Source organism: Oryctolagus cuniculus, chromosome 13, assembly GCF_051225735.1.
Source record: "Oryctolagus cuniculus isolate XC-2025 breed Fujian yellow rabbit chromosome 13, ASM5122573v1, whole genome shotgun sequence".
Classification (NCBI taxonomy): domain Eukaryota; kingdom Metazoa; phylum Chordata; class Mammalia; order Lagomorpha; family Leporidae; genus Oryctolagus; species Oryctolagus cuniculus.
This window is the reverse complement of record NC_142879.1, coordinates 76929734-76954816: the sequence shown is the minus strand read 5'-3', so window position 1 is coordinate 76954816 and position 25083 is coordinate 76929734. Positions and strand designations below refer to the sequence as shown.

General features: G+C 40.5%; 1 pseudogene; it reads left to right on the top strand.

Annotated features, from left to right (window-relative positions):
* Positions 1-493: 493 nt before the first annotated feature.
* LOC149122679 (transforming protein RhoA pseudogene) lies at positions 494-2000 on the top strand (annotated as a pseudogene).
* Positions 2001-25083: the final 23083 nt, after the last annotated feature.

Genomic DNA, 25083 nt, shown 5'->3' with positions numbered 1-25083 from the left:
ACATTAAGGACAGAGATCCTACATGAGGAGTAAGTGCACAGTGACTCCTGTTGTTGACTTTACAAATTGACACTCCTGTTTATGGCATCAGTAATCTCCCTATGCTCCAGTCATGAGTTTCCAAGGCTATGGAAGCCCCTTGAGTTCTCCGACTCCTATCTTGTTTAGACAAGGTCATAGTCAAAGTGGAGGTTCTCTCCTCCCTTCAGAGAAAGGTACCTCCTTCTTTGATGACCCGTTCTTTCCACTGGGATCTCACTCACAGAGATCTTTCATTTAGGGTTTTTTTTGTTTGTTTATTTGTTTTTGTTTTTTTGTTTGTTTGTTTGTTTGTTTTGCCAGAGTGTCTTGGCTTTCCATGCCTGAAATACTCTCATGGGCTTTTCAGCCAGATTGGAATGCCTTTAGGGCTGATTCTGAGGCCAGAGTGCTGTTTAGGACATCCGCCATTCTATGAGTCTGCTGAATGTTCACTAATTTTTTATACAAATAAATGACTCAGGCTTTTGAAACGATCAAAGACAAACTTAGTGGGCTCATGCTCCCTACCTGCCACCTGCCATCCTCTGTTGCTTCCCTGGTTAAGTTCCACACTCAGCTGGCCACTTGCCCGCCAACAAGTCACACTCTGAGACATCAGCAGGCCCAGGCTTTCTATCCGAGATGTTCGAGAGACTGCACAGCTTCCGCCACACGGGCTGTGCACCCTGCAGTAGTACATTTGAAAGCAAAGGCTGTCATCTGGAAGAAACTGGTGATTGTAGGTGACAATGTCTGTGAAAGATGTGCTTGACAACTCTTCAGCAAGAGCTACTTCTCACAGGTGTGTGTCTCCAAGGTGTTTGAAAACCACCCAAGTGGCTGGAAAGCAGGTATGTTTGGACTTGGGACATGGCTGGACAGGAAGATTATGATCACCAGAGGCCCCTTTGCTACCCAGACACCGATGTGCTACTGTTTTGCTTCTCCATCCACAACCCTGACAGTTTAGAAAATATGCCAGAAAAATAGGTCCCTGAAGTTGAGCGTTTCTGTATCAAAGTGCCCATCATCCTGGTTGGGAACAACAAGGCTGTTTGGAATGATGAACCCACCAGGCAGGAGCTGGTCATGATAAAGCAGGAACCAGCAAAACCTGCAGAAGGTAGAGAGATGGCCAAGAGGATTGACACTGTTGGGTACATGGAGTGTGCAGGGAAGACCAAAGATGGAGTGGGACAAGTTTTGTGAGACGGCGGCGGGAGCTGCTCTGTCAGTCAAATGCAGAAAGGAAATATTTGGCCACAATGGCTTGTGAAACCTTACTGCAAGCCCAGCCCTCATGCAGTCTGAGGTGCTGTCTGTTCATCTTAGTTGATGATGGCTGGCCTTTTCATTTACCCGTAATTCACCCAAGATTACAAATCACAAGTCATGATCATGAGTGGTATCCAGCCACTCTGGATCTAGCCATCTGACTGGCCAGGAACCTTTGGACTGTGCCCTCCCAGCCCCCCACTGCCCTCCCACTTAACACACCAGGAACTTGGACAAAGAATTTCTTCTTTCTGAAAAAACAGACAGTTTTTCACTTTTGTGAATCACCCAGTAACTACTTTGTAACTAGAATGTCCTGCCTGTCATCTGTCAGCAGCAAGGTATTCTGGGGGAGTAATCAGATCAGAGCTTTACTCCTTCCCAGATTCCACTTGGCATAGCTCTGCAGTGGGCATCCACTTGTTTTAAAATGTGCCATCCAGAAAGACCCATGTCCATGCAGCTGTGGCATAGCTACAGGTCTGTGATTTCATGTTAGTTACCATATAGTTACTGTGTAGCTAACGCCTTTTAATGTATGTTATCAACAAGACTAGTGTCTGAAAATACTAACCGATAGAATAAAAAGGGAGAGAACTATCCAACATGGGAAGCGGGATACATAGCAGGCTCATAGAATGGCGGATGTCCTAAACAGCACTCTGGCCTCAGAATCAGCCCTTAAGGCATTCGGATCCGGATGAAAGGCCCATGAGAGTATTTCAGGCATGGAAAGCCAAGACACTCTGGGGAAAAAAAATGACCAAAATGGAAGATCTCTGTGAGTGAGATCCCAGTGGAAAGAACAGGTCATCAAAGAAGGAAGTACCTTTCTCTGAAGGGAGGAGAGAACTTCCACTTTGACTATGACCTTATCCAAATATGATCAGAGTCAGCAAACTCAAAAGGCTTCCGTAGCCTTGGCAACTCATGACAAGAGCCTAGAGTGATTACTGACACCATAAACAAGAGTGTCAATTTGTTAAGTCAACAACAGGAGTCACTGTGCACTTACTCCTCATGTAGGATCTCTGTCCTTAATGTGCTGTACATTGTGATTTAATGCTATAATGAGTACTCAAACAGTATTTTTCACTTTGTGTTTCTGTGTGGGTGCAAACTGTTGAAATCTTTACTTAATATATGCTAAACTGATCTTCTGTATATAAAGAGAATTGAAAATGAATCTTGATGTGAATGGGAGGGGGGAGGGAGAGGGAAAAGGGAGGGTTGCGGGTGGGAGGGAAGTTATGGGGGGAAAGCCATTGTAATCTATAAGCTGTACTTTGGAAATTTATATTCATTAAATAAAAGTTTAAAAATGTATGTTATCAAAAATAAATTTATTTGAGGATGGTACTGTGGCACAGTGGGTTAAAGCCCTGGCCTGCAGTTCTGGCATCCTATATGGGTGCTGGTTCAAGTGATGTCCACTCCACTTCCAATCACAAGTTCCCTGCTAATGCACCTGGGAAAGCAACAGAGGAAGTCAATGGTGCCTGCACCCACATGGGAAACCCAGAAGAAGCTCCTGGTTCCTGATTTTGGATTAACTCAGCACCAACCATTGCAGCCATTTGGGGAGTGAACCAGCGAAAGGAAGACCTCTGTCTCTCTCTACCTCTTTCTGTAACTTTCAAATAAAAATAAAATAAATCTTTAACAAATAAATAAATTTATTTACCTCAGGAAAAAATAAAGTGATTATTACCATTATGCAGAACTTTCTATGTACTAAACACTGCATGTCTTATGTTTTATCATCCTTAAAACCTGCAGTTATCTACATTTTACAGATAAGTAAACCAATGGTCAGATTAAATCAGCTTCTCAGTAGTGGGCTGGCAAAAATATCATAGGAAGACACATGTGAAGTTGGTACTCAGCTTTCATCTGCATCTAAAATGAGGTTGGAGACTTGAAATAAGGTCAACAAAAGGCTATTCAGCCATAAAGGAAGAAGAAAAGGATCAAGATGGACAGCAGAAACTGGGAGTCCATGCGTGAGTTCCAGAGATGTGACGTCAGAGCCAGATTCACATTCCTTAAAGAGAAATTAACGTGTGGTCACCACTGAACTGAGCTGGAGATGCAAATTACAAAAAAAAATATAAATGGGAAATGTTTTGAGATCTTTCTAGAAACTAGATAACATATATTTAATACATATATATTTCAGTCCCAAAAGGCATAAGTGCAAAAGCCTTAACAAGAAAACAGCTATAATCTTCCACCTGAGTTATTAACCAAGAGCGGGGTGGTAAACTCATTCAGACTCATAATTTACAACAAGGCAATTATTCATTTTAATTAAAGGAAGTACCCCCATTAGTATTTCCAAGGAACACACACTGCCTTGAGAGTGGAGATTAGCAGTAAATTTACTGGAAAACTGAAACTACCTGATATTAAAATTATTTGCTCATTTATTTATTAGAGAGACAGAAAGACAGAGACAAGGAACAAGCTCCCACCTACCGGTATACTTGCCAAACACCTGTAGCAGCCAGGGCCAAAACTGAAAGCTGGGAATGCAATCCAGATCTCCCACATGGGCAGCAGAAAACAAATTACCTGTACCATCACCAGTGCCTCCCGGGGGCTACCGCAGCAGAACACTACCGTTAGAAACTGTAGCTGGGAATCCAGCCCAAGGTCCAGTCTGACACATGGGCATCCTAACTTCTAGGCCAAATGCTCCACTTGCACACCATATTTGGATAGCTGGAAAGCAAGAGCCAACAACTCATTTCAAGAAATCAAGAAGTCATAGGAGTAGGAGACCATCAAGCTCAATTTATGTGCTCTACAAGTGTGAAAATGGGACACCAAGATGTTTCATGCATTAATTCACTGTCAAACCAAGATTGCAGCATGAGTCTTTGGTCTCCCTGCCAAGTTCTTTATCGCCTGACTAAGGCAACATTCCTGGGAGAGAAGGTAGCACAATAAGAGGAACATCGGTGAAGACAGTTTACATAATTCCTTAGAAAACATACAAGGGAAAAGGATTGAGACATACAAATCAAACATAGGTTTAAGGGGAGAAATTTGAAATTAAATTAGACACATGGTTAAGATAAAGCAACATGAAATGTACCTCCTCCTCTCCTTCCCCCACCCCCAAAATTAATAAAGAATGCAGAGGAGAACAATCTTGTTTCAGAAGACGTACACCTTGGGAGAACTTGAAGGCATACATAGTGTGAGGAGCACCTGGTTAGGGATAAATAGAAAGAGGAAGGAAGGTTATGGATGGTGTTTTCCTAGGACATAGACCTAGGATCACCAACCTGACAGAGAAATAATATCTGGGAGTGGCAAGGAATTACAACACTGGATATCGCTAGAAGTCTCATTCTGCTGAATGCACAACATTAGATAAATTCATGGTTTGTTCTATTGACAATTTAATCTTTCAGAAAATTGAGGTGGCAAATGAGGCAAAATTCAATTCTCGGATGAATATAGGAGTTACCCAAAGTTTGTTTTTCTGGCAGTGTTTCTTAAAGTATGACCTATGGATCACTAGGCACTGCCAAGGTCAAAACTATTTTCGTAAAAATATTAAGACATTATTTGGCATTTTCACTGCTTTGACATTTGCACAGATGGTGCAAAAGCAGTGGTGAGTGAAACTGCTGATTCTAGCATGAATCGAGGGGTGGCACCAAATTGATAAGCATTTGATTATTCACAACCACACACTCAAACAAGTAGGAAATACATAAATAAGAAAACAAATGCTACTGTCATTTATGAATGTCCTAATGAGGAAGCAAAACTATCAATTGTATTAACTCTTGATTCTTGAATAAATATCTTCTTAACATTCAGTATGAACAAGTGGGAAATAAAGTAATTCTACTGCATGGCGAAAGACTGCAATGAATTTTTGGAGGAAAAGGATTTCTATAATTGTGTGGCAAGCTGAATTAGCTGCTTTGTCATGAAAGACCGACTAACACAGTCTATTTATTCAAACCTAGATGTTGAGCTGGTCCTCCTGAAATAAATGAAAGGGTATGTTTATGGCAAGGAAAACAATTGATGATAGTTTAGACTAATAATAAAATTTGAGTTTTTAGGTGAATTTCAGGTTTTGGAAAACTTGTACCCACCACTATGAGTTTGATGGCTTCTTAATATATGGATCCTTCTCTGTTGAGGTTGGTGGTGACATTAAAATATTAAACAGCACAAGTTTTAGATCAAACTCAATATGTAAAATTTGGAAAGCCAAATGCATGATGTCATAAAATTCTGTTGGCACAGTGATTTATATATTATTTGAGATGCCTGCAATCCATATCAAAGTGACAAGAGCCCTGTCTCAACTTTGCTCTGATTGCAGATTCCTGTTACTGTGCACTCTGGAAGGTGGGAGTTTATGGCACCCTGTTACCCAAGCTGGAGTCCTCGATTAAATCCCAGGCTCTGAGCTTCAGTCTGGCCCAGTTCTAGCTGTTGCGAGTATTTGAGGAGTGAACCAGCAAATAGATGATATCTCTCTCTCTCGTCTCTGTCTCTCCCCCCTCCCTCTCTTTCTCTATTTTTCAAATGAAATGAAAATAAATAAAAATGTATTTAAAAACAAAGTACGAGATAAATCAATGAATTTTGATGTAACATATTTGAAAATTTCATTGCTTCAAATTCCACCTTGCAGCTAAGATTTAAGAAATTGTCACTAGTTGAGTTTTGTTGATATCAGCAAAAAAAAAAAAAAAAAAAAAAAAAGGAATATCCACAATTAACTGAAAAGGTTACTAAAGTATCCCTCTTTTCCAACTATCAGAGTTTAGATTGCTCCATGTACTTCAGCCACAGCAATATATTATAGGAGATTGAATGCAGAAGGTAGAATAGATTTGGAAAATGTAAGACAATACCACACTTTCACTAAATTTTTAAAATTTTATTTATTTACTTGAAAGAGAGAGTTATAGATTGACAGAGGGAGAGACAGAGAGAGGGGGAGAGGTCTTCCATCCACTGGTTCACTCCCCAGATGACCGCAACGGCCAGAACTGAGCTGATCTGGAAGAAGCCAGGAACTTCTTCCAGGTCTCCCATGTGGGTGCAGGGCCCAAGCACTTGGGCCATCTTCCACTGCTTTCCCAGGCCATAGCACAGAGCTGGATGGGAAGTGGAGCAGGTGGAACAAGAACCGGCACCCACATGGGATGCTGGCACCATAGACAGAGGCAACCTACTACACCACAGCGCTGGAACCTCACTATTTTTATTTATTTATTTATTTATTTTTTGCTAATATATGTCATAGAGAATGTAATGAACTTACTGTGATTTTAAAATGGATTAGTAAGTACCAAATATTCTAATGGGAAATTGCAATAATAACTCACATCCACAAAAGCTCTTTGGGGGTCCCATGTAAGTTTTAAGGATATACAGTTATTAAATACCAAAATATTTAATAATCTCCATTTTATGAGAGCCCTAGCTCCTACAGTTTCTAGAAAAATCTGTTCTTTTCAGCTTGCTTTATTTTCCTCCATAACAGTCAGCCCCCTTTTCTGTTTTTGTTTGTTTGTTTGTTTGTTTTTAAACAGCAGAGTGGACAGTGAGAGAGACAGAGAGAAAGGTCTTCCTTTGCCGTTGGTTCACCCTCCAATGGCCGCCGCGGCCGGCGTGCTGCGGCAGGCGCATCGTGCTGATCCGAAGGCAGGAGCCAGGTACTTATCCTGGTCTCCCATGGGGTGCAGGGCCCAAGCACTTGGGCCATCCTCCACTGCACTCCCTGGCCACAGCAGAGAGCTGGCCTGGAAGAGGGGCAACCGGGACAGAATCTGGCACCCCGACCAGGACTAGAACCCCGTGTGCCGGCGCCGCAAGGCGGAGGATTAGCCTAGTGAGTTTCTGTTTTTTAATCTTCCCCAACCAGAATTCTGACATCATGACTGAGTTTGTCAGGTTTGTTCACGGTTCTGCCCTCATTGCCTAGAATCTCCTAGGATATAGAAGGCATTCCATAAATATTTGCTGAGGGAACAAGTTAGATGAATGATTAATAATACCTGTCCCCCTTGGGCTGGCACCATGGCTCACTTGGTTAATCCTCCACCTGTGGCGCCGGCATCCTATATGGGCACCAGGTTCTGGTCCTGGTTGCTCCTCTTCCAGTCCAGCTCTCTGCTGTGGCCCAGGAGGGCAGTGGAGGATGGCCCAAGTGTTTGGGCTCCTGCACCCACATGGGAGACTGGAGAAGCACTTGGCTCCTGGCTTCAGATCAGTACAGCACCGGCCATAGCAGCCGTTTGGGGAGTGAGCCAATGGAAGGAAGACCTTTCTCTCTGTCTCTCTCTCACACTGTCTATAACTCTACCTGTCAAATAAAAAAAAATAATAATACCTGTCCCTCAAAGTCTTCCTGCAACAAATCCTTCCTGTTTTCATGGTACAGTCTGGGGTTTTTCCAGAAGTACTCGAACTTGAACAGATCCACTGTTTCTACCCAGGACAATGCCTGTTTCTACCTCTTTCACACGTTTTCACATGACTTCCCACCTAGAAGAGACTCTTTAATATTTAGAACACCATCTCTATCTTGTATTCAAACACCTGAACAACTGAATTATTTTCATTTCCTTTCAGTAAATTTGTAGAGCAGAGCTTCAGGTACTACCAGACATCTGGGTACTGAACTGTAATCATTAAGTTCCAACTCAGACTATGTCATTTTAGTGAGACAGAACCTAAACTTCCTCATCTGAAATAATACTAATTTTACAAGCACAAGTGTGTAGCTTAAGAGCAATTCAAAAGAAAAATAGACATATCATCTACAAGTTCACCATGAGCCCTAAATGATGTTATGCAATCATAAGAGCAATGTAAAAATTTGTTGCTTTTACTTATAATTTGCAAGGAGGCAGCTATGTTTCCAAAGAAAGTGACATGAACAGAAAGTGTCATTGAAGGGAGCTAGAAAGGTAAACTGTGGATACTTTGTCTAAGATAGTGAAGACCCAGGGCTGGGCACAAGAATTGTCTTTGGGTTTATTCCCAGTGGCTCTGGAGTCAACTCTAGATAGGTTGGAATAGGGAAGGCAGTTCTGATTTCCTTAAGTAATAGTTTTATTTGGAAATAGAATATATTTCCTTACCCCGCTGTGAGAAAGCCTTTCCCAAAAGTACATAAGAAAGCTTACTGGCTAGCTTTGGGACAGGCTTTTTTTTTTTTAAGATCATATTTATTTATTTGAGAGGTAGAGTTATAGACAATGAGAGAGAAAGAGAGAGAGAAAGGTCCTCCTTCCACTGGTTCACTCCCCAGATGGCTGCAATGGTTGTGCAATGGTTGGAGCTGTGCTGATCCTAAGCCAGGAACCAGGAGCTTCTTCCAGGTCTCCCATGTGGGTGCAGGGGCCCAACCACTTGGGTCATCCTCTACTGCTTACCCAGGCCATAGCAGAGAGCTGGATGGGAAGAGGGGCAGACAGGACTCAAACCGGAGCTCATATGGGATGCTGGCGCTGCAGGTGGAGGATTAACCTCTTGCGCCACAGCATCAGCCCTGGGAGTCTTAAGTTGAGGATTTCTGCATTGGATCAGCTCGGAAGGAAAGGGATATTTCGATTTTGTAAAGCTTTTCTTCTGTTTACCAGTGTGATTATGAGTCTGAAAATAACTGCATTACTATATTTTTATACACTGGTGTATTTTTATATTCTATGTGCTTTATATGACAAATTGATTCATAAAATTTAGAACATTAACACCTCACTCCAATTGCTTGTGAATTAAAAAGCTCCTTCCATAAACACTCATTCATTACACTGTTTTACGGGAAAAAATAAAAGATGCAGTTGGTGGCTTTACATTAATTCTTCACCCCTAAGTATAGCCAGTGCAATTTTCTTTATTTTAAAGGAAGTACATAAAGAGTTCATTAGACTCTTTGCTGACAGTGCAAAAGGGAAGGCTTGAGCCCCAGCTCTGTAAGATAAATGAACCTCACTGAGCATATTGTCACCAACAACTTCTCCAGAGTCAGGTGAAACGGCTAATTTGTTAATTAAGATGCAACTGAGTCTTTAAAGAATTGTTAAAAGTATCTTAATGTTGCCTCAGAGAAACATACTCCAAAATCATGGATTGTGAATTGACAATGACAGAATAACCAATCTACTCGGTTAAAGGATGTGAGAATGTAAACATAATCAAATAAGTGATTGCATAAATAATTTTTATTTTAATTCTCTGATTTAACTGAAGGGGACATTAAGAAAGGTAGCAAAATGCTACAGAGATTCTAGGAAACGCTGGGTGACTTATTAAATTAAACATAACTTTATATACAAAAGTCACTTGCGTTTCTAAATACTAGCAAGAAACAGTTGCTAACTGACAATCAAGACATTGCTTTTGAGATAGCATTTAAAAACAGTGAAACATCTAACAAAATATATGAAAGATTTGCATGCTTAACCTATAAAACATTGACGATAACTTTCAAAGCAAATATACCATGTTCATGGGTAGAAAACCTCTATGTTATTGATCTATCAGTGCTGCCCAAATAGATCTAGATTCATATAACCCCAAACAAGTCATTAGAAAGTTGTTGATGTATAAATTGAAGAGCTAATTCTAAGATTTTTTATGAAAAAGCAAAAAACTTGGAATAACCAACATAATTTAGGAAAAATTGGAGGACTTGGGCTATCTAATTTCAAGACTTATAAAGAAACTACAGAAATCAAGGTAGTGTGGCACTGGTCAAAGAAAAGACATGTAACAATGAGTCTGAATTAAATTCCAGAAATAGATCAACATGTAATAGTTTTTTTTTTTAGATTTATTTATTTATTTGAAAGAGTTACACACATAGAGGAAAGGCAGAGAGAGAGAGAGAGAGAGAGAGGTCTTCCATCTGATGGTTCACTCCCCAATTGACCACAATGGCCAGAGCTGCACTGATCCGAAGCCAGGAACCAGGAACTTCTGCCGATCTCCCACGCAGGTGCAGGGGTCCAAGGACTTGGACCACCTTCTACTGCTTTCCCAGGCCACAGCAGAAAGCTGTATAGGAAGTGGAGCATCCGGGTCTTGAGTCCGTGCTCATATGGGATGCCGGAGCTTCAGAGCAGGGCGTTACCCACTGTGCCACAGCGCTGGCCCCTACATGTAATAGTTGACGTTTTACAGTGTTACCTTGAATAAAGGGTAGCCCTTTCAACAATGTTACCAGAACAATTGTTATGCATAAGCAAAAAACAAAAAACCTGAAATATATCTTTCATCATACACAAAAATGAACTTGAAATGTTATCACCTAAATATTAAACCTAATACTATAAAACCTCTAGAAGAAAACTGGAGAAAATTTGTTGAGCTTGGTAAAGCTATCTTAGGACACAAGAAGAAAACTCTGTAACAGGAGCAATTGATCAACAGGACTTCATCAAAGAAAAAAAAAAAAAAAACTTCTGCTCTTGGAGACACATTGTTATACAAATTTTAAGTCAGAGACTAGAAGAAGATCTTTGCAAAAAAAAGTGTGATATGGTAAAGCTCTTGTGTCCATGATATTATTACAAAGAATTCTTAGAGTATAAAAATAAAGCAAATAACACAGTTAAAAGAAATGAGCAAAATATTTAAATAAAACTCATTACCCAATAAGATATATGAATGGTGATTGAGATGATGAATATAAGGAAATGCAAATTGAAGCCACAATGAAATATATAAATGTACTTAGGCTAAAATTTTAAAACCTAACAGTACCAAGTGCTGATGAAAATGTAGAGAAATAAAAGTCTTTTCTATTATTGGCCAGAATGAAATACGGCCCAGTCACATTGGAAAACATATTGACAGTTTCCTATAAAATTGATCTACAAGCCAGCAATCAGCTGCTAAGTATTATCCCAAGATAAATGAAACTTACGTTCACATGAAGATCTGTGTGAGAATTTTTATTGCAGCTTTATTGATAATAGCTAACAATAGAAAATGACCCAAATGGCCATTCAACAATGAATGGATGAACAAATTGTAGTCCGTTCACATAATGAAATACAATTAACAATAAAAAGAAGTGAACATGTAACAGCAGGAATGAATCTCCGAAGTACTGTGTTAAGTGAAGAAGATAGATAGATAAAAAATACTACTTCCTGTATGATTCCACTTACATGATATTCCTTTTTCTGAAAAAAAGAGATTTATTTGTTTACTTATTTGAAAGGCAGAGTTAGAGAGAGAGAGAGAGAGAGAGTGTGTGTGTGTAAGGGAGAGGGAGACAGAGAAAGAGAGAGAGAATTGTCCATCCACTGGTTCACTCCCCAATGGCCCAAGAGCCTAGAACTCCATCTGGTCTTCCACATGAGTACAGGGACTCAGGCACTTGGACCATCTTCCACTGCTTCCTCACGCACATTAGCAGGGAGCTGGGTTGAAAGTGGAGCAGCTGGACAGCCCCACGGCTCAATTGGCTAATCCTCCGCCTTTGGCGCTGGCACACCAGGTTCTAGTCCTGGTCGGGGACTAGTCCCAAGTCCTTGGGCCCTGCACCCCATGGGAGACCAGGAGAAGCACCTGGCTCCTGGCTTCGGATCAGGGCAGCGCGCCAGGCGCAGCTGCCATTGGAGGGTGAACGAACGGTAAAGGAAGACCTTTCTCTCTGTCTCTTTCTCTCTCACTGTCCACTCTGCCTGTCGAAAAAAAAAAAAAAAAGTAGTGGAGCAGCTGGGACTCAAACCGGTGCCCATATGGCATGCTGGCACTGCAGACGTGGCTTAACCCACTGCACCATGATGTCAGCTCTTACATTCTTTTTTCTTTTTTTTTAAACAGTTACAAAAAAGCATATTCTTGTTTAATTTTCATCCCCTTACAAAGACAAATGAATTGGGCTGTTTTGGAAATGCTACCAAAAATGAAAGACGTTAGTAAAATTTTTGTTTGTTTTGGGTGTATAATTGACAACATTTATATTTAACAAAAAAATGCAAGGTGAAACTATAGATGACCATAAAAATATTTTGGCTACCATATTCCTATATGATAAACTATAGGTAACAAAGCTACATCAGACATTACCAAAATCTGGGGCAGTTAGAGGGGGTAAAGTGTAATGATGACAAAAGGAATATTTCAGAGGGTAGGAAATTTTCTAAATCTTAACTGTGCTGGTGGTTACACAACTCTATACTTGTATATTTATCAAAACTCTAGAATTACAAGATTAAAATGTTGAATTTGGGGCTGGGGATGTGGAGCAGTAACCTAAGCCTCCACCTGTGGTGCTGGCATCCCCTGTGGGCACCAGTTAGAGTCCAGCTGCTCCTCTTCCAATCCAGCTCTCTTCTGGTGACCTGGGAAAGCAGTGGAGGATGGTCCAAGTGCTTGGGCCCCTGCACCCCTATGGGAGACCCAGAGAGGGCTCCTGGCTCCCGGCTTCGGATCTGCCTAGCTCCAGCCAGTGCAGCCATTTTGAAGAGTGAACCAGTAGATGCAAGATCTTTCTCTCTGTCTCTCCCTCTCTCTTTCTGTAACTCTGCCTCTTCAATAAATAAATAAAATCTTTAAAAAATATTCAATTTTACTCTAAAAGACATGTTTCCTTTACAAATGGAATGATATGTATATATACTCAGACCAGGGTAGAAAAAGTGTAGAATAAATGATCTTTCCTAACTCGCACTGTGACCACACCATCATCATAGTCAAGGTCCTTTCCTTATTTGGTTCACTGTCAAATCCACTCAGCATGTTCTCTGGTTGATTTGATGCCATTTTCCATTTGCCTTATGAAGGACTTAGTTCTTGCAAAAGCAAAACTAGCAATCTCTGATTTATCTCCCCAGATACATCTATGTAAATAGGAAAAGACAACCTCCGGATGTCTAAATAATTTGCTTTTGAAGAAAGTTGTCTCTAACCCTTTAGAGGAGTTCATTTGAGGGGGAAAAAATTAATAGTCAAGGCACACTTGATGCTGAAGCAGTCAAAGCCAAACCAGACAGAGTCAGAGAAATCTTCCACAAGCTCTTCTCCTAGTATGTTCTTAAAGACACAGACCTCCCATAAAGGCCGGTCCTTACTGTTGCTTCACTCTCTACATCCTCTGAGTATAATTCCCAGTGGCCGGGGATACTGTTTACATTACTTTCTTTTAACATTGTATTTTCTTCATTTCCACCTTCTAGTCAAGTAGAAAGTTATATTCTGGCATTTCGGGGTAGATTGGTAATAAATAATTTGTAGAGTCTCCCTCCCCAAGGCCTCGGAGATCTATCAGACAGCACCGACAATGTCTTTACTTGCTGGGCTTGGGGGGAGGTGTTGGTGAGAATCCTCAGGCCATCCTAAAAATTGATTATCCCCATTTTCCAGTGACCCTAGAGTCAAATTTAGCTCAGTGTTTACATCACAATTTGCACATCACACGCTGGTATGTTAAGTTAAAAGCATGCAAGAGGCTGGCGCCGCAGCTCACTAGGCTAATCCTCTGCCTTGCGGCGCCGGCACACCAGGTTCTAGTCCCGGTCGGGGCGCCAGATTCTGTCCCGGTTGCCCCTCTTCCAGGCCAGCTCTCTGCTGTGGCCAGGGAGTGCAGTGGAGGATGGCCCAGGTGCTTGGGCCCTGCACCCCATGGGAGACCAGGAGAAGTACCTGGCTCCTGCCATCGGATCAGCGCGGTGCGCTGGCCGCAGCACGCCAGCCGTGGCGGCCATTGGAGGGTGAACCAACGGCAAAGGAAGACCTTTCTCTCCGTCTCTCACTCTCACTGTCCACTCTGCCTGTCAAAAAAAAAGAAAAAAGGGGCATGCAAGAATGGAGAGAGGACAACTATACTGAATACTGTGCCACCACTTGTAGTAAAAAGGAATAAACAAAATTTACATGATTTTCTGGTTTGAAATGTGTATTTTGCTCAATATCTGATACAGGCTAATTCCTTTCTAACACATCTAAAATGAAGCAATAAGTGATAAAAACAAAACAAAACAAAAAAACTAACACTCTCACAACTAATGGTTGGTGATAATCAAATGCCAGAATGTTACAATGATATAAATTATGGGAAGACAGATGGGAGCCGAGCAGGGGGAACTGGTCCAGGTCACGAACCAGTAACTACCTGGAAAAGAAGATAGGCAGAACCTGGCCGCTGTGCCACGCCTCTCCCCTGACTGGGAACCACAACCGCACAGGGACATTACTGGGCAGCATGCCTCTGCCATCGTGAGTGCTGAAAGGAGAGCATTATCAGCCCTCATTCTTACCATCATGCTACAAATCCTAGAAACTCAATAAAATCCTAGGAAATCAATAGATATGAAAAATAGCTAACAGATGCCCTGTATACTATTGCTATTTCTGAAGGACAAGCTAGGGCCAAAAGAATTCATCAAAAATATAGTAAGTAAAAATTCTCCTTACCAGAGGACATAGGCATCTAGGAGCTTGCAAAGGTCCCCCATGATGAAAAATAAAATAAATAGATACACAAATAGGTGTTAGTCTCACTTAGACTGATTCTGGAGAGAGATTTATAACTAGAATATTTAAAACATGTAGTTTTATATGTTTTAAATGAAACAAGCAAGCCCAATGATGAAGTTCTCTACTGAATATGAAATATCAGAACTTAGTAAAACAACATAGACGGAGTTTTTGGATAAAAAGGATTTCATGGGAGAATGTAGTCTTTTTTGGGTAACGTCAGCAGGAAAACTTTCTCAAACACCCAGGGGCTCAAGAAGGTTTAGCATGCACGTCCTCTTCTCAGGAAAGAGTAAAGATGTGTTTCCACCAACCAAGAGATCAGGTAAAATCCAGAGTTTAAGAACAGGAATGATGTGACATGGAAGAATCTCTGTCATCAATGAAGTTAAACTAGAGAGAGCAAATAGTAACATATGTTTAAGAATAATCTTCTAAATCCTAAATTATATTAACAAAGACTGAAAATGCAAGAGAATGACCCTAACTTGTTCCAAATAGAATATAGAATATAATTTCCCTCTTTTGTTGTTACACCTTTATTATTTAAATTATTCAATTTACTTACAGTAGACACACATAATTGCTTTAAAAATATTCAAGCCACAAAGAAGTTTATGAAGATTAACACATGAAATTCTTCTTTTGCTTCTATCCCTAATTTTACTTCCTTCTCACCAAAACTAATGCTTTATTCAAAATCTTCTTGATTGTTCAAATACAAATGTAAGAGTATCTGAGGGTAGTTCAGAAAGTTTATGGAAAATGGAATTTACAAATAAGTTTATTTTGGTGCAAAAAATTGAAGTTCACACTTTTTTCATAGTCTGCATTTTCTATGAACTTTTAAAGCCCCTTCATATATGTGTGATACATATAAAACAGTAACAAAGAAAAATATATTTTGGAAGGCTTCTATTTATGTTCAAGATATGAGAAAATATGATGATATAAAACGAATAATGAAAGAGGAGGATGAAATTTTAAATAGAATTTTCATTGTATATGCTTTTTATAAAATACTTCCAATGAAAAGCAAGAGTTTTTTTATTCAAGTATCAAAATTTAAAAATACAAAAGCAATTAAAATCTACTCTGCAGTGGTAATAAACAGATACAAATCAGAAAGAGCATAGCTGTACTGAGATTTTCTGGGATCTTGAGAGATATGTTATTTTAATTTTTAACTTTTATTATCTTATTGCTATTGTTATGGTATATGTCATTTTGAACCTTTTATTTGAAAATGATTTGAGATTTACAGGGAGTTAAATAGCACCAAGGTCTTACGTCTCTTTCATTAAGTTTCCCCTAGTGAGAGCTGTAATTACAGTGTAATACTAGACCCAGAAATTGATACTGCTACAATCCATAGACCTCACGCAGATTTCTCCTGGATTGTGTGTGGTGTGTATGTGTGTGGACTTCTCTGCAATTTTATCACATGTGTAGGTTCTTGTGAACATCGAGATACGAAACTGCTCTACCACCACAAGGATCAGTGTCCCTATCCCTGGCAAACCATTAACCTGCTCTCTAGCTCTCAACATTGTTGTTTTGAGTAGATTATGCAAATTCAATCATACAATATGTGCCTTTAGAGATTGACTATTTTTTTTCCCTCAGCATAATTCCCTTGAGATCCATCCAGGTTGCTGTATCAAGAATGTTTTCTAAATCTGTGCATTTAATGTCAAAGCCATGTCACATCAGCGAACACTGTTAAAGGATTTTCTATAAATAGATATGATAGTGTGAGTCATGTGAGTCATAATCAATGATTCTTAATGGAGCAGGATAGTTGAAATTTACAAGGAACTAACATCTTCTATTATATTATACTAGCAGGATTGTTGTCAAGTAGTCCAATACTTGATTTTAAGAGCACGCTGTGCTCTAGATACCCAGAACAAAAAAAAATCTTTCCAAAGCTTCTTGGTGTAGAACTAGAGAGAACTAACTGTTAACGACTTTTTGATTAATTCAGAGCTTTCTTCTGGTTAAAAAAAAATAAAACAAGCTTTAGCCCTAAAGCAAACCTTTTTCCACACAACCACTGTGTGACAGAAATGGAATATTTCCAGTTTGGACATTCACATAAATCAGCAGCTCTCAGATTTCACAGCATCATGTCAATACTACTTCTTGACAGTCGGTCAAGGCTATGTAGGTCATCTTCTCTATTAAGAGAGAATGTAGGTGTTCTGGCCATCACCTGAGCGTTAAACCTCACATCAGTTGCTACTTTACCCATGTTAAAAATATAGCTGAAGGGACCGCTGCCTGCAGTGCCAGCGTCCCATATGGGCATCGGTTTGACTCCCAGCTGCCCCACCTCTGATCCAGCTCTCTGCTATGACCTGGGAAAGCAGTAGAAGATGGCCCAAGTCCTTGGGCCCCTGGAGCTGCGTGGGAGACCTGGAAGAAGCTCCTGGGGCTCTGGCTTCAGATCAGCCCAGCTCTGGCTGTTGCAGCCACTTCGGGAGTGAACCAGCGGATGGAAGATATCTCTCTGTCTCGCCCTCTCTTTCTCTCTCTCTCTCTCTCTCTCTCTCTCTGCCTCTGCTTCTCTGTAACTCTGCCTTTCAAATAAATAAATTAAAAAAAATACAGCTGAAACAATTGATATTTAAGAGACAGGCTATGGAATGAATTAAGCACCCTCACTAGATACTTGCCACAAGCAGAGCATTAGAATGTAAACTGCTTGGTTTATATTAATTTAGACCTCTTAGAAATGCCTCCCCTGAACTAAGATTCATGACCATGCACTCAGGTTTCATCAAAAATTGCTATTAAAAAAAACTTCACAAAATGCATTTATTTATTATTTTTAAGTAAAGTTTATTTTTCCTTTTGTAAGTAATGCATACTCATTGTAGCCAAATTGAAAAATGCAGGTAAATAAAAAAGAACAATTGCATGGATATTCCTACTCCCCAAACACCACAGTTTATTTTCACTCTCTTTCTTTGTTCTACGAAATTACTTTAAGAAACTTGTGACAAGATAATAAACATAATTTACAAAGTATTTTTTTCCTGAGAAAATAGCACTGAGGACATGGTTTATGTTATTTTGCCGCCTTAATCTGAGTCTAGACAATCTCTTGAGAGGTAAAATCCTGTAAAAATGATCTTTTCAAACAAATCAGTAGGGCTTCTTTAATCACACCACTGGACTAAATATCTTCTTTTCTATATATTTCACTTGGTGACAAGAAACTCAGAAAATCATCTGCTCATTTATAGTAATGAGCAGCTACAGTACATCATCTCCTTCTGCTCCTTCTCCTTCTCCGTGACTTCTGTTCTTTTATCTTTATTTTAGCTACCCCGAATATAAAATATAAATGAGTCTCCCCCCTTTTTTTGTAAAAAGCACTTACCAACTCCTTTTTGAAGATGATAAGATGCAAATAAATAGATAAATTTACAGACAGGCAAAAACATAATAACCCTTTTACTTCCACTCTGGGAAAAATATGAGAGTAAAACAATATTAGCCAAAGAAGAGGAAAGAGTGAGAGATAAAAATCAAAGAGGGTAGTTCAAAAAGTTAATGGAAACATGGAATTTTTTAAAAAATGTTTATTTTGATCCAAAAAATTGAAGTCCATGCAAAGTGTTTTCATAATATGCATTTTCATTAAGTTTTTGAAGACCCTTGTAAGCATGAATTTTAAATTTTGTTTTATACCAAAATGAAGTTATTCCACTTTCCATGGATTTTTTTAAGTAGCCTCATATAGGACATAGAGTGTCTACAAACTACATAATTAACCCCATATCACTAAGATTTGACTGCGCACAAAAATACACACAACACAAAAAATGTAAAGATAGGATTTGGCTGGGTGCAAAAATACACACACACACATGTACACACAAATGTAAAGATAATCTGAAGCTTGGAAGATTAGCAAAATGTTTGTTGAGACAGCTTCACTTTCCACACATTCTAAAGTACACACCACTATCATCCAAATGGAAGTCCTAGATTTTGGTGGGTGACTCTTTGCTGTTGTTTGAATGAACTCAAAATACCAGACTCTGTTTTGCTGCTTCTGTGTACCCCATGCTACTCCTGACCTGAAAAGTCCACACAGCATGGAATATCAAGGTAAACTCAGGCTCCCCTAGGAGGTGGCATGCTAAGATGACAAGATAAAATGGAAATGAGCAAGACATGGAGATGGAATGAAGAAAAGCAAGCATTTTTTACATGCTAATAAAGGAAATTTGAAAAGAAAAGAGAAAATTTAAAAATTCAGAAAGTAAAAGGGAAGCACAGGGATTAAATACAAGTCAAGCAGTCTACAGGCTTATCTTATGTGAAAAGATTTGGAGGAATGGAGCTCATGGGTGTTGGGCTGGGACTGGCTGTGCAGAGAAAACAAAGTAGCTTGGGATTCTGGTGGAAGGCTGGAGAGGACCTAGAAACAGTGGGGACAGTTTTGATAAATGCAGTTTCAGTCTCACACATTGGAAGATCTGGGAAAAAACAACCAGTTGACAGTCACCATAATAAAGGTCATAGTCCTAAACATTGATAACATTTTATGGTTAGAATGCTGATTTTGTATTTGTTGGCTTTATTAACTCTTAAAATCCTGGTCGCGTAGGTTGACCACATTACTATCGTTTCTGTCCTGAAAATGATGCTTCTAGTTGGTTAAACAACATAGCTGAAGAGGCCCTGGAAGTGGTGGAGGACCTATCAGAGAAAATCCCAACAGCCGGATAAATTATACAACGTACTGCAGCTGTCTAGCCAGTATTTGCTGGGGAAAATTAATGAATCAAATCTCACTTTGTTGATGGTTTTTTTTTTTTTCTTAGTCTCATTATCCAAGGAAACTTTGAAATAGTTCAGAAAATTGTTTCTTATTACAAGACAATGGACTTCTAAACTACTGTATTTCTAAAATAACCAAACTAAAACATGAAGCAAAAAAAAATTTAGAATACTTAATGTTGGAAAGTGTAAAATCTCAAAAAAAAAAAAAAGTATTCAAATTCCAAAGATAAATACTGGCAGCATTTTGGTGCTATATCCTAACTGTTGATTTCCTAGATGTTTTCATATGTATTTACATATATCATACATAAATTCATTTTTCAAGATTTGCAAACACATTGTAAACACTTTCACTTTCACAAATGTTCCATCTACTCCATGAATTATTCTTGTGTGTGTGTGTGTGTGTGTGATGAAAAACATAAAATGAGATCTACCTGCAACAAACGTTGACACATACAGTACAGTATCATTCAGTGGATACATGTTCACCATGGAGCAGAAGAATCTCCAGGAACTGCTCCTCTTCATGAATAAACCTCCTCATTCTTCTGATCCTTGACCCCTGGCAATCAGCATCCTATTTTTGGCTTCTAAGGTTGTTTCCTCACGGAAGTGGAACTGTTGAGTGTTTATCCTTTTGTGACTGGCTTATTTCACATTGCATATCCTCAAGGTTCATCCGTGATGACATTTCCTTTAGTAAGGCTAAATAACATTCCATTATATATATGCATATATTACATAATTATATATAAGTATATATATAATTAAAAAAAATTATTTTGGCTAAAAACCGATAAGTGGGTCTTATAGTGGTTCTATTTTAATTTTAATTTTAATTTTTTAAAGATTTATTTTATTTATTTTAAAGACAGAGTTACAGAGAGAGGTAGAGACAGAGAGAGAGGTCTTCCATCCGCTGGTTCACTCCCCAGATGGCCGCAACGGCCAGAGCTGTGCAGATCCAATGCCAGGAGCCAGGAGCTTCTTTCAGGTCTCCCATACAAGTGCAGGGGTCCAAGGACTTGGGCCATCTTCTATTGCTTTCCCAGGCCATAGCAGAGAGCTGGATTTGAAGAGGAGCAGCCAGGACTAGAACCAGAGCCCATATAGGATGCCGGTGCTTCAGGCCAGGGCATTAACCTGCTGTGCCACAGCGCCAGCCCCTCTATTTTAAATTTTTTGAGGAAGCTCCAAATTGCATTCCATAGCAACTGCACCACTTTGCATTGCTTCTCTTCAATTTCTCCACATCCTGGCTACTGTTTGTTATTTTCTGGTTTTGTTTTTGTTGTTTATAATGCTCACCCTGAGATGTTGAGGTGATATTTCATTCCACTTTTAATTTTTATTTCCCTGGTGATCAGTGAAGCTGCTTCATGTATCTGTTGGCTATTTGTATGTCCTGTTTGGGAAAGTATCTATTCAAGTCCTTTACCCATTCAAAACAATTTTAATTTAAAAAATTTGGGTTATTTGGTTTGTTATTGAGTTATAGGAGTTCCTTATATTTTTTGGATAGTAATCCCTTACCAGATATAATTTGCAAAAATTTTCTCCAATTCCATGGGTTGCTTTATATTTTATTGCTTCCTTTATTGCATATATGCTTTTTAGCTTAATGTAGTCCTCTTTCTCTATTTTCAACTTGTTGGCCATGATCTTAGTGTCTTATCCAAGAAATCACTTCCAAGACCAATGTTATGAAGCATTTTCCCTATGTTTTCTTCTAGGAATTTTATAGCTTTGGCAGATTTTTTTTTCTTAAATTTATTTATGTGAGAAACAGACAGGAAGGTCTCTGATCTGCTAGTTCAATCATCAGATGTCTATAATGACCAAGATTGAATCAAGCTGAAACTTGGAATCAGGAACTCAACCCAGTCTCCCTTTGAGTGGCCAGGACTCAAACACTTGAGCCGTGATCTGTTACCTCCCAGGGTGTGCATTAGCAGGAAACTGGATTTGGGAGCAGAGCTGTTTCTCAGCTGCAGGCACTCCAATATGGATGTAAGTGTTGTAGGTGTTCCAACTAGCAGCTTAACCAGAAGACCAAACACCCCGGTAATGGGATTTTTTTTTAAGTTTTTTTTAATGTATTTGAAAGAAAGAGAACTCCCATCTGTTGATTCACTCCCCAGATGGCCACAGCGGTCTGGGCTGGGCCAGGCTGGAGCCAGAGCCAAGGGCCAGGAGCTTCATTCAGGTCTCCCACATGGGTGCAGGGGACCCAGCACTTGGGCCATCTCCCAGGCCATTAGCAGAGAGCTTGATCAGAAGTGGAGCAGCCAGGACACAAACTGGCATCCATATGGGATTCCAGTTTTGCAGGCAATGGCTTTATCCACTACACCACAATGCCTGCCCCTAGTAATGTGATTTTTAAAGATGGCCTGATAATTCATCACTAGGTTCTGACATAATTTATTTATTTAGTATTCAGTTGCTAAACATATAAAATGTTTCTAAGTTTTGGTAAAAGTATTGCTATGACAAACAGCTTGGCATTCAAATTTTTATATCTGACCATGAATACTTCCTTAAGATAAATCCCCATAAATAGACTTGGGAAACCCAAAGCATTAAACATGCAGAGTCTACATTTGTCTTATGGCATTATCTCTTAACCAGCGGTAAACTAAGAAAATACCAGGGAAGAGCGGCAAAGGGCAGGTAGATTTGACTCCAAGTTCCCTGGTTTATCATGCAAGCACCCTGCTTATGATTCAAATAATTCTAAGTTGGAGGAACTTGCAGAATCACAAAAGAAGTGTAATGATCTTAACAAAAGTCCTCTGGTACATGATCCAGAACGTAAAGTGCCAGATGTTTAATCAAGACTCTCACGAAAAAATAATACAAGACTAAAAGCCAATGTCAGGATAAGCGAAGTTTTATAGAAAATGGAGAAGGCAACAATAACTGCAAAAAGGTTTATGGGTGTGGCCCATGTAGAGGAAGGGCAAGGACAGCACAGGCCACCTTCCAGCAGCTATCAATAAATACTTACGCACAGCAGGGGTGGGCATTTGCCCTAGCAGTTATGGCACACGTTAAGTCAGCCACAGCCCCCAGAAGTGCCTCGGCCTCACACTCATCTTCTCCTGACTCCAGTTTTCCACTAATACAGACTCTGGCAAGCAGTGAAGATTTGCCACAAGTAACTGGGTTCTGTCGCCACATGTGGGGGACATGGGTTGAGTTTTGGGCTCCCACCTTCCGCTTTAGCCCAGCTCTGGCCATTGCAAGCATTTGGTAAATGAACCAGTGGATAGGAGCTTTCTCTTTCTCTCTGTTTCTCTCTCTCTGCCTTTTAAATAAATACATACATACATACATAAATATCTTTTTTTTTTTTTTTTTTTTTTGACAAGCAGAGTGGGCAGTGAGAGAGGGAGACAGAGAGAAAGGTCTTCCTTTGCCGTTGGTTCACCCTCCAATGGCCGCCGCGGCCAAGGTGCAAAAAGTGCACCTTGGGCCAAAGTGCAGGGCCCAAGGACTTGGGCTATCCTCCACTGCACTCCCAGGCCATAGCAGAGAGCTGGCCTGGAAGAGGGGCAACCAGGACAGAATCCAGCGCCCCGACCAGGACTAGAACCTGGTGTGCCGGCGCCGCAGGTGGAGAATTAGCCTATTGAGCCACGGCGCCGGCCCCATAAATATCTTTTTAAAATACATGGCAGAGAAAAAGCAAAATTACTTGCATTTCCTTTTCTTCCCTTTTTCCTTATTCTGACAAATGATCTGTAAATTTAAAAGGTGAGGATGATATCGTAAAAAGACATATAGCTATTTGAAATGAGATTTTGTCTTTAACTTCAGAGATTCTCTCCTGGGTCACTTGCAGATGGGTATGAGCCAATGCTAATGACACTACTTTGAGAAGTAACATAGGCAATAGAGGCAACGGCAGTCTTGGCAAGGGTATATTTTGAATAGATACTTGAAAAATGTGACAAGGGTAAGAAACCATGACTAGACACTTGTAATCTTGTCATCACTCCAGGGGAAATATCCAGTCAGGTCATTAAAAGGGTAATTCTGGAGCATTCCTTAGCAAAATGAATGATTGATAAGAGCATGAGAAGTGGGTCAGCCTACAGGGACTGCTACCTCCCCATGCAGCACCTGTGTGTGCGTCAGGCGAAGTCTCCCTCCTGAGCTAACACAGGCCCATGCCTGAGTGGACAGTGGAAATCAGAGTGAGGCTGCTCTCACTCTGAGCAGAAGTAATCCTCTACCACAGCAGTGGCAGGAGTCCAGCTCTCATGGACTTCCCCAGGGCAGATGCCGCTGTCAGAGCCAAGATTCCATGATGCCAATCTAGAATGGTGCGGCATCAATGATTAAGAGCTTGGCTGTCAATGGGCTTGGATTAGCTCCAGATCCACCCATTACCATTAGTGACCTCCCTAAGACATCTCCCCTCCTGCAAAACTGATGTGATAATGAAGTCTTCCTCACCTTGCTTGAGAAGAAAGAGCTAGATCATCAGGATAAAAGCTCCAAAAAAAAAAAAAAAGAAAAAAAAAATTGTGTTGCAATGCAAGGAAGACCTTTCTTTTGAAAAAGCAGCTGATAAAACCCAGAATGGGCTGCCAGGTTAGGCAGGTCTCAGAATGTGAAGGCAGAGTTTGGCCTGCATTTTTTAAAAAGATTTATTTATTTGAAAGTCAGAGTTACACAAAGAGAGGAGAGGCAGAGAGAGAGGTCTTCCATCTGCTAGTTCACTCCCCAATTGGCCTCAATGGCCAGAGCTATGCTGATCCAAAGCCAGGATCCAGGAGCTTCATCCGGGTCTCCCATGCGGGCGCAGGGGCCCAAGTCCTTGGGCCACCTTCTACTGCTTTCCCAGGCCATAGCAGAGAGCTGGATCGGAAGTGGAACAGCCAGGTCTCAAACCGCTGCCCATAAGGGATGCTGGCACTGCAGGAGGCGGCTTTCCCCAGTACATCACAGCGCTGGCCCCTGGTTCTTGTCTGAACACTTGTAGCAGTGATACAGGCAGAGAGGTAGCTAGCAAAGAGGCTATGAGGTCGTCAGACCCTCACTGCAGCTCCACCTACACAGCGGCCCTACTGCCTGCACCTCCCCACACCCCCAACCCTTCCTGTGCAGTGGAAGACTGCGGCTCTGTGAAACTGCCGTTTAGAACCGGGACCCGCCAAAAATATCCAGCCTGGCTGCCAGCTGCTTCTGCATGATGACCTTTAGCTCCTTTTAATGTCATTGACACTGACACTCCTACTCTGTTCTGCATTTGACATCACTGCACTTGCGAGTTTTCCAAAAAAGGACAAGGAAATGGGAGGTATTCAAGTCCTGCCCCCAGCCTCTTTGAAGATTCAGCTAAAGCTCACTCCTGAAGGAGTGCAGTTGTCTCTCGTGCATACCTGCATACCTGCACTCCTGCTTGAGTGTGTGCCACTGCTTTGCATAGAAGGAAATTTGCTTCTCTACTGACTTTTTACTTAGGTCTCATCCCTGAATTCCTTCCAGCAC